At 43.4% G+C, this 10,687-nt stretch overlaps 1 long non-coding RNA gene across 1 annotated transcript; it reads left to right on the top strand.

Moving 5' to 3' along the window:
* Nucleotides 1–615: 615 nt before the first annotated feature.
* Nucleotides 616–10,613, top strand: LOC129534264 (uncharacterized). The gene is made up of 3 exons (XR_008680785.1): nt 616–731; nt 4,465–4,557; nt 10,439–10,613. It is a non-coding gene; the product is annotated as an uncharacterized lncRNA (long non-coding RNA).
* The last annotated feature ends 74 nt before the right edge of the window (nt 10,614–10,687 follow it).

Genomic DNA, 10,687 nt, shown 5'->3' with positions numbered 1-10,687 from the left:
ATAGAATATTTAAAGCCACAAGATTGGAAGAGATCTCCCAAGAAGGCCGAGCACAGTGGTTCACCCCTGTAATCCTAGCACTTTGGGAGTCCGAGGCTGGTGGATCACCTGAGGTCTGGAGTTTGAAACCAGCCTGGCTAACATGGCGAACCCCCGTCTCTACTAAAAATATAAAAATTATTGGGGTATGGTGGCGGGCGCCTATAATACTGGCTACTCGGGAGGCTGAGGCAGGAGAATCGCTTGAACCCGGGGGGCAGAGGTTGCAGTGGGCCAAGATTGCCCCACTTCACTCCAGCCTGGGGGAAAGCAAAACTCCATCTCAAAAAAAAAAAAAAAGTCTCCCAAGAAGTGAGAGAAAAAGTCATCATACAATTGCGCTCTAGATCCTCTCATATTGAATTGTTAAGAAGATGAGATAGATCCAGCAGAAGAGTATGAGGAGTGACAAAGAAAGAGAAATAGAATCAGAGGGTGGAATCCTAGAAGCCAAGTAAAGAAAGTTATTTAGTTGGGGTTCAGAAACTGCTACCCCAAAATATGTTTTGACATGTTAAACTGAAGAAGCCTCAAGGTCTCGCTGACACCACCCCCTGCCAACTGAGTCTTCCAAAGATGAAGTTAACATTTTTTTTTAACCTAAGATCCAGACCCATTAAAAGAAACAACTGTCTCTTCTCCTCCCTGAAAAACCAAGAATGTAACCATGCTTGAACACACCCTTTGACAGGGTAATGTTCATGTTCATCTCTGTTCCCTGATCCATTCATTCTCCCTAGTAATCCCCTCCATAGAATTCCTCTTCTACTCCCTCCCATAGCCTATTTTGCCAGAGTGGTATATAAGCTTCTTAACCCTGTTGGAGGTTGTGTAATCACCCTGTGATTCTCCCTGTGTATACATTTATACAATTTGCCTTGTCTCCAATCAATCTGCCTTTTGTGAGTTGATTTTTTTAGCAAACTTTCAGTGGTTGAAGGGGAAGTTTCTCTTGGTCCCTACTGTTGCATGAATGAAGAAGTGATAAGTTATGTCAAAATTTTCTGATGGGTAAAATAAGAAATGAGAATTGTCTATATTGGACATGACACTATGGAACTTATTGGTGATCTTCATAGGAGCAGCTTTAATAGAGTAACAGGAAAAGGGACCTGTGAAACCACTTTGCAAAGATTATCACAGTAAGAGATATCTGACGTAGTTGACTCCATCTTGCTTCTGACCTCCAAGCTGTCCTTGGTTGTTCTTAGGTATAGGCCAAACTAACCATGGAGGAATTTGGTTTATAGCTTAACTTTGAAGCAAGGATAATAGTCCCACCCTAAAACTACCCCCTTCCTGCTTGTTTCGGGGCTGAAACCACCTTCAAGAGACTAGTGAAAGGCCCAAGATTAGGATTATGGAAGGAGTCTGAGTTCTGCTAAACTGTGGGCGTATGTTCTATAATCCCTTACTGTTCAGGAGTCGTGTGGCCAGAGATCACAAGATTTGTGCTTTCTCAATTGCTCCTATAGATAACATCATCACTGTAGAACCTAAGATTGGCCCTTTGAGATGTTTTTCAGACTGACCCCACTCAAATTCATGACTTATGACTCAGCCTGTCCTGTGGTTCCACCTAGAGGAGAACTCAGTGCATGAGGACCATTTTCCAGCCCCTGTGATTTCATCCCCAACCAATCAGCAGCACCTGTTCCTTAGCCCCCTGCCCACCAAATTGTCCATAAAAACCCTAGTCTCTGAGCCTTCAGGGAGACTGGTTCAAGTAATAACCTCATCTCTGGTGTGGCTGACCTTGCATCAATTAAACTCTTGTTTTACTGCAATGCCTCAGTCTCAGTGAATTGATTATGGCTGTGCAGCAGGCAGGAAGAACCCATCAGGGTATCACACCTGGATCACTGTCTTCCCTTTTATCCCAAGCCATAGCAGAATCCCAGAAGATGCCTGCATCTATATAATAACAATCTAGCCTCAACATTTCTTAATCTCTTTCCTTACCTTCTTGGCTTCATGGCACATTGAGCTAACAAGCTATCTTTCTTGATCCCCACTTCCCCACTCTCCACTATCAGGAAGAAGGTGTAGAGGGAGGTGCTTGCCCACTAACTTCAAGCCCAGTGAGAGGAGCTTCTTAAGACCCACTCTAGGAGCTTGAAGAGTTTATAGACTCACACCTGAGCAAGCAATAGACGCTTTGCATCAGGAAAGTAACTGTGATTTCTCTAAAGGTACATAAAGCCTGAAGTGCAGATGTGACAAGAATATCAGCCTGGGATTGTTTTAAAAAGAATCCTTCCCCAAAGAGCAGCATATCAGGGAGTGAGGAATCTGGCCTTAGAGGCAAGAAGGGGCAGAGCTCAAAGTGATCCGAAGGGGCACTGCCCTTATCAAGGGAATGGCAACCAGATGGGCCTGGGGTTGGGGGCGGAAGAGAAGTCCTCTGGAGAACCTCCTTACAATGTGAACCTGTGCACAAGGAGAGTCCACTTTAAAATCTGCCCCAGCTGGGCACGGTGGCTCATGCCTGTAATCCCAGCACTTTGGGAGGCCGAGGTGGGTGTATCACCTGAGGTCAAGAGTTCGAGACCAGCCTGGGCAACATGGTGAAATCCCGTCTCTACTAAAAATACAAAATTAGCTGGGTATGGTGGTGTATGCCTGTAATCCCAGCTACTTGGGAGGCTGAGGCAGGAGAATTGCTTGAACCCGGGAGGTGGAGGTTGCAGTGAGACAAGATCGTGCCACTGTACTCCAGCCTGGGCGACAAGAGCGAAACTCTGTCTCAAAAACAACATAAAGTAAAATAAAATAAAATATATCTGCCCCGCCTGGAGGGCATGATGCCTTCTTCCAATGAAAGCTTCTGGTTCATCTTACTTTGCCTTACTACCCCAGCAGAGTCAGAAACAGCAGCCATGGAGTAAGAAAGGTGGCAGCAAGGGATAGGGGAGCTGGCACAGGATCTCTATCTACACCAAAATTTCTCCAAGCCCAACAAGGAAAGAGGGGCCAAGTCTTTCTTTGAATGAGGATTGAAGTGTTGATTAGTATATTAGGTCTTACATTGTAAATTACTGAATTGAAATTACCATATGGACTGGACGTTTTAAGTTAGTGAGTTGAGTAACTTAGTTACTAGAGTAGAACACAGGACTGAAGGACCAGAAAAGTCATGGAACCTGCCCAAGTTATCAAGAAGCAGGAGAAGGACTAGCCCCACTCAGCAAGATTAAAGGGACTGCAAGTGACAAAAATAAAGTGGCTTCTATGATTACACCCCATGAGTCCTGCATGTTCCAAGTCCTAGTCATAGTGGTTTCAGATGATCAGTTACACAATCTTGATTGCGTGGAGAAGGAAGAGCAGCCAGGAGGAGTCTGCTGAGAGAATATAATCATCGTGGGTGTAAAGCCTTAAGGAGGCTATGGTCAGAGTAGGATATTCATACTGCAACATTTCTGAGATGAAACAGTTCTGGATGGGAACCTAATCCACAGTGTGAGGCACACTGAGCCAGATGAAGAGGAGGAACTAAGAAAAATTTCCAGCCGGGGGAAAAATGTGTGGGCTGACTAGTGCTTTTGGAGGTAGTTGTGCCTGGAGCAAGGTGGGTGAGGAGCTGGAGTGATTCTAGATAAGGCCAGAGGGGTAGGCAGGGACTAGGTCATGCTGGTCTCATGCTTTGTCAGCCATGGCAAGGAGATTCGATTTCATTCTTTGAAACATGGGGAACTCTTGAAGGGTTTTAAACCAGGGGCAAAGATTCTACATTCATTTTTAAATGATTGCTCTGGCCTCCTTTTGGAGGCTGGATTGTAGAGAGGGGAGAGTGAAAGCAGAGAGATCTTTGAAAGGCTGCATATAGCAGGCATCCATAAAATATTTGACAGTGCTTGGGATAGGGCAGGTGCAATGGATATGGTGAAGTTAGACTAAAGAGATATTTAGGAAGCAGAGTGGGTAGGACTTGGTGATTAATAAGAGGAAGATGTATTAGGTTGCTAGGGCTGCCATAACAAAATATCACAGACTGGGTGGTATAAACAACATAAATTAATTTTCTTACAGGTCTGGGAGTTAGTAGTCCAAGATCAAGGTTAAAAAATCAAGGGTTGGTTTCTTTTGAGACCTCTCTCCTCGGCTTGTAGATGTCAATATTCTCTCTCTGTCCTCACATGGTTTTCTCTGTGCATACATCCCTGGTATCTCTTCATGTCCTAATCTCTTCTTTTAAGGACACCAGTTAGATTGGATTAGGGCTCACCCTAATAGAGTCATTTTGCCCACCCTAATAAAGTTAACCCCATTTGGAGATAAGGCCTTTACCTCTTTAAAGGCCTTATCTCCAAATTCAGTTACATTCTGAGATACTGGGGGTTAGGGTTTCACCATATGGATTTTAGGAGGACACAATTCAGTTCATAACAGAAAATAAAGATGAAACCTATTATATCATTCTAGCAGGAGCAAGATGCTGAATTATGATGCTGTGTGCTGAATCGGGGAACCCTGGAGGAAGTGATGGTTTAGATCGGGAGTTCCATTTTGAGCATGGTGAGTTCAACATTGCCACATAAATATCCAACAGAATAAACAGCTGGGCTGGGCATGGTGGCTCACATCTGTAATCCTAGCACTTTGAGAGGCCGAGGCGAGTGGATCAGTTGAGGTCAGCAGTTTGAGACCAGTCTGGCCAACATGGGGAAACCTTGTCTCTACAAAAAATGCAAAAATTAGCTGGGCATGGTGGCAGGCACCTGCAATCCTAGCTACTCCGGAGGCTGAGGCAGGAGAATTGCTTGAACCTGGAAGGCAGAGGTTGCAGTGAGCTGAGATCGTGCCACTACACTCCAGCCTGGGCAACAGAGAAAGACTCCATCTCAAACAAACAAGCAAATTAAAAACAAAAACAAAAACAAAACAAAACAAAACAAAAAACAACAGTTGGGTACATTGGTCTAGACCTGGGAAGAAAGTAAGTCTAGGCTAGATATAGAAATGTAGGAGTTTTGGCATATAGATAATAAGGGAGTCCATGGGAACGCAGGGGATTCCCTAGGGAAAGAGAGGCGAACGGGGCCCAGGACAGTCCCGAAGGCATACCAAACAACACCGCGGAGGTGGAGGAGGAGCCCTCAAAGGAGATTGAGGAGGGCAGGCCCTTTGTCACCTCTTAGTATGTCCAGGTGCTCCTCAATTTGTGATGGAGTTACATCCAGACAAACCCATTGTAAATGGAAAATATCTGGCCAGGCATAGTGGCTTATTCCTGTAATTCCAGAACTTTGGAAGGCTGAGGTGGGAGGATTACTTGAGACCAGGAGTTTGAGAGCAGCTTGGGCAACATAGTGAGACCCTTTTTCAAAAAATAAAAAATAAAATTTACTGAGTGTGGTGGCATGCCTGTAGTCTCAGCTACTCAAGAGGTTGAGGAGGGAGGATCCCTTGAGGCCAGGAAGCTGAGGAAGCAGTGAGCCAAGCTTGTACCACAGCACTCCAGCCTGGGTGACAGAGCGAGGTCCTGTCTCAAAAAAACCCCCCAAAAAATACATATATATATATATATAGATAGATAGATAGATAGATACACATACACACATTTAGATATGTCTATCGATCTCTATATCTCTATATGTCTATCTATAGCTATATCTACATATCTATATCTATCTATAGATGTATCTTTTGTTTTGTTTTTTTGAGACAAAGTCTCACTGTGTCACCCTGGCTGGAGTACAGTAGCATGATCTCAGCTCACTGCAACCTCCACCTCCTAGATTCAAGTGATTCTTCTGCCTCAGCCTCTGAAGTAGCTGGGATTACAGGCATGTGCCACCACACCCGGCTAATTTTTTGTATTTTTAGTAGAGACAAGGTTTCATCCTGTTGCCCAGACTGGTCTCAAACTCCTGAGCTCAGGTGATCCACCTGTCTCAGCCTCCCAAAGTGTTGGGATTACAGGCGTGAGCCACTGCGCCTGGTCACTAGAGATATATCTATATACATAATAAGTCAAAAATGCATTTAATATATCTAATCTACCAAACATCATAGCTTAGCCTAGCCTACCTTAAACATTCTCAGAACCCGTGCATTAGCCTAGGGTTGGGCACAATCACTGGACAACACAGTACACTGTAGAGTATTGGGTGCTTATCCTGGTGATCACCTGGCTGACTGGGAGCTCTACTCATTTCTGCTGCCCACCTTCACGAGAGAATATTGTACAGCACAGCACAAGCCCAGGAAAAGACCAACATTCAAAATCCAAAGGATGGTTTCTACTGGTTGTGTATCACTTTGGCAGCATCATAAAGTTGCAAAATCATCAGTCAAACCACCATAAGTCAGAGACCATCTGTATTACCTAATTGGTGGTAAGCCCAAATAAAATAGTAAAGTTACCCCAAGACCACAATGCTTTTGGCTCTGTTGGTGGAGTAGTGATGGTTAGGCTGGATGTAATAAAGGGGTTAGAAGTTACCATCACTCTAATTTTCATTAAGTTCCATAATGAAACAACCCATGGGCCTCCTTCATAAAAACCAATGCAGATCCTCAGCTTTGATGTGGGAGGATGGTTCTCTGTCAAGGTTTTAGAAGTCTGGTCTCATGGTCCCTCTACTGTTTCCCTTGGGGCTTTCTGACTGCCATCACCACCATTCTGAACTTGGGGGAGGTTCTACTCCTTTTTCAAGTTCTGGCTTAAGCCAGAATATTTGCATTTGTAATCATATGCCAAGCACTGTATGAAGACTGCAAGTAGCAAACTGGAGAAACAAAGTCGATGCAATATTGTATTATGGTTTTACTTTTCCACACTTATTCACCTTAACGGCTTGGTTTCTTCAGGCCAGTAGTTTGCAACGTTTTGTTTAAACCTAAAGAACTGTTTGTATTCTTTTTTTTTTTGTAGAGAGTATAGAAATTCCGGCCACGTTACATTAGATGAAATGAACTTCCATGTAGTAAGTGTCTACACACTGATTTTTTCATTTTAGTGAGCCTAATCTATTTTATTGTAGATAAATGTTCCACTGTTATTAGATGATTTTTGACATGGTGAAAATAGCTTTCAGACTCTTCTTATTTTCACGAGCCTAAGGATACAAGGATCCCAGGCTGGGGATCTCAGTCCTAAAATAATTGCTTTTCCTTGGTTGCTGGAGGGAGGACAATGTGTCTGTTAATCTGTTCTGTCTTTGCTCCTGCTCTCAAAGCACCTTTTGCTAGCAGGCATATTTTCTAATGAAAACATTTAGACCCACCTGGAGTTAATTTAAACAATTTTACTCTCTTAGCATTTCTCCACGGGACAATAATACATATATGAATTTATATCTCATGCTTCCTATCGACCAAAACGCTGAAATGTATTTTCTTTTTTTTTTTGAGATGGAGTTTTACTCTTGTTGCCCAGGCTGGAGTGCAATGGCACAATCTCCACTCACTGCAACCTATGCCTCCCGGGTTCAAATGATTCTCCCGCCTCAGCCTCCTGAGTACTGGGATTACAGGCGTGTGCCACCACACTTGGCTAATTTTGGGGTTTTTAGTAGAGACAGGGTTTTGCCATGTTGGTCAGGCTGGTCTCGAACTTCGGACCTCAGGTGATCCATCCGCCTCGGCCTCCCAAAGTGCTGGGATTATAGGCGTGAGCCACCTCATGTGGCCTGTATTTTCTACTTTGAAAGACAACGGCTAAACATTGTAAGTATATCATAAGACAAAATAGCCTAAAAGAATGTAATCAGACATGAGACTGAGTTCATGAGAATCATACTTCCTGAATTTCTGATTTTATTGCTGGAGTTTTAGTGAAAATGTATTTGACTTTGAATTTAATAAATACTCTTTATAAAGTTTATGGCTTATAGATTGCATGTGAAAATGATTGTAGAATATTCTTATATCAGGATTTCTCAACCTCAGTTCTATTGACATTTTGGTCGAGATAATTCTTTGTGGGGGTGAGAGGTGATCTGTGCATTGCAGGATGTTTAACAGTATTTCTGACCTTTACTCACTAGGTCCCAGTAGCACCCCTCCCCAGAGTTGTGACAACCAGAAATGTGTCTAGACATTGCTATTATCTTCGGAGTGGTTCTGGTTGAGAACCACTGTGTTTTATAATAAGGAGTAGGATCCACAAACCCCAAGACCATACCATTTCTTTTTTTTCTTTTTCTTTTTTTAATTTTTAGATGGAGTCTCACTCTGCCACTCAGGCTAGAGTGAAGTGGTGCAATCTCGTCTCACTGCAACCTCTGCCTCCTGGGTTCAAGCGAGTCTCGTGCCTCAGCCTCCTGAGTAGCTGAGATTACAGGTGTGTGCCACCACACCTGGCTAGTTTTTTGTATTTTTAGTAGAGATAGGATTTCACCATGTTGGTCAGGCTGGTCTCCAACCCCTAACCTCAAATGTTCTGCCCACCTCAGCCTCCCAGAGTGCCGGGATTACAGGCGTGAACCACCGCACCTGGCCTCCCCAAAACCATTTCTTTTGTTTTAGAAGTTATATCCCTTTAAATGTTCATAGACATCTTCTTCACACATGGTAGATATTAAAATTTGTAAAACGGTTAGTAGACTCCAGCACTAAGTTAAATTTATTTTTCTTTAGGCTTTTATGACTTCAAATGTGTTCTGTTTTATTGTGTCCATTACCACAAAATGAAATCCCAAGTTTGTGAGCCTTTTTTTTTTTTTTTTGAGATGGAGTCTTGCTCTGTCGCCCAGGCCTGAGTGCAATGGTGTGATCTCGGCTTACTGCAACCTCCACCTCCTGGGCTCAAGTGATTCTCCTGCCTCAGCTTCCTGAGCAGCTGGGATTACAGGCACCCGCCACCATGCCTGGCTAATTTTTGTATTATTAGTAGAGATGGGGTTTCACCACGTTGGCCAGGCTGGTCTCAAACTCCTGACCTTGTGATCCGCTCCAAAGTGCTGGGACTGCAGGCATGAGTCCCCCTGGCCCATTTTCCTTTTTAAAAACAGCACCTACAATGGCAGGTGGGCTTCTCTGAGGTCTGTGCCCATGACCTATCTGAGGATTCCAGGAGATGCCTTTTCCCATGATTTTCAAGAAGTTTGGCCACAGGAGGGAGCACTATTCCTAAGCTTGCTTGTTTATTCTTAACTTTTTTTTTTTTTTTTTTTTTGAGACGGAGTGTCGCTCTGTCACCCAGGCTAGAGTGCAGTGGCACGATCTCAGCTCATCGCAAGCTCCGCCTCCCGGATTCACGCCATTCTCCTGCCTCAGCCTCCTGAGTAGCTGGGACTACAGGCACACGCCGCCACGCCCGGCTAATTTTTGTATTTTTAGTAGAGACGGGGTTTCACCGTGTTAGCCAGGATGGTCTCGATCTCCTGACCTTGTGATCCGCCCGCCTCGGCCTCCTAAAGTGCTAGGATTACAGGCGTGAGCCACCGCGCCCGGCTATTCTTAACTATTTTAATACGTGCTTGTATTTTAATATAAGATTGTCAGAGAGAGTTAATTCCTATCTAGAAATCAGAAATATAACTAGATTATACATCAGTACTCTGAACACATCTCCTTTCTTATAATCTAAGCTCATGCTGCCTGACACTGAATTTCTTTTTTTTAGTTACCGTTTTTGAAATCAGTAGTGTAAGATAGTACCTCAAGGTGAAAGATTGCTGCATCACATAGCTATTTTAAAATAATTTCTCAGAATAAAAGTATTAAAACTAACATTCTCTACTTTGAAGAAAATGTGTGGCATATGGTGACAGTCGATAATTGGTGCAGCCTCTACCTTTATATAAGATTGATGGGTATATTGAGAAGGTGTTGAATGTAAGGTAGCATTTTTTTCTTTTTCTTTTTTTTTTTTGAAACGGAGTTTCTCTCTTGTCACCCAGGCTGGAGTGCAGTGGTGCAATCTCGGCTCACTGCAACCTCTGCCTCCCAGGTTCAAGCAGTTCTCCTGCCTCAGCCTGCGGAGTAGCTGGGATTACAGGTGCCCACCACCATGCCCAGCTAATTTTTTGTATTTTTAGTAGAGACGGGTTTTCACCATGTTGGCCAGGCTGGCCTTAAGCTCCTGACCTCAGGTGATCCACCCACCTCAGCCTCAGAAAGTGCCGGGATTACAGGCATGAGCCACCATGTCCAGCCCATTTTTTTCTTTTTATAAGCATTTAACTTCTGTCAAAATATGTGAGATTCTGGCTTGTAAAGATAGTGGATCTTAACAAGTGTACATTTGTCTGTGCTAAAAAATAAATGTACACACACTTCATATTGTAATATGCTTGAATTGGCTCTGGATAACAGCCAAGAATGATACAGCAAATTTCATGAGAAATGCCTTTAACATAATTTAGTTTTAGGAGCTAGAATTAAGTAGAGTAAAACTTTGTAAGACATGGTGTACCATTTATTAAATTTCACCATTTTATCTATTTAGAAACCCGGTTCACTACAGGATATGCCTCTGTACTTTCTGCTGCCTTCTGCCTACATGATCAATGTGAAGCCAGGCCCAGACATGTCTCATCTAGAATGATTTGAGAAGAATTTGATTTCACTTTTCTGAGAAGGTTGGGAAAGATTCTGACTTTATCCAGTTTACCAGACATGGCAGTGGAGTAAGTGTGTGTGTGTGTGTGTGTGTGCGCGTGTGCATGTGTGTGTGTTGTTGTTTGTTTTTTGTTTT

Source organism: Gorilla gorilla, chromosome 5 (assembly GCF_029281585.2).
Source record: "Gorilla gorilla gorilla isolate KB3781 chromosome 5, NHGRI_mGorGor1-v2.1_pri, whole genome shotgun sequence".
NCBI classification, from domain to species: domain Eukaryota; kingdom Metazoa; phylum Chordata; class Mammalia; order Primates; family Hominidae; genus Gorilla; species Gorilla gorilla.
This window is presented reverse-complemented; position numbering and strand designations above follow the sequence as displayed.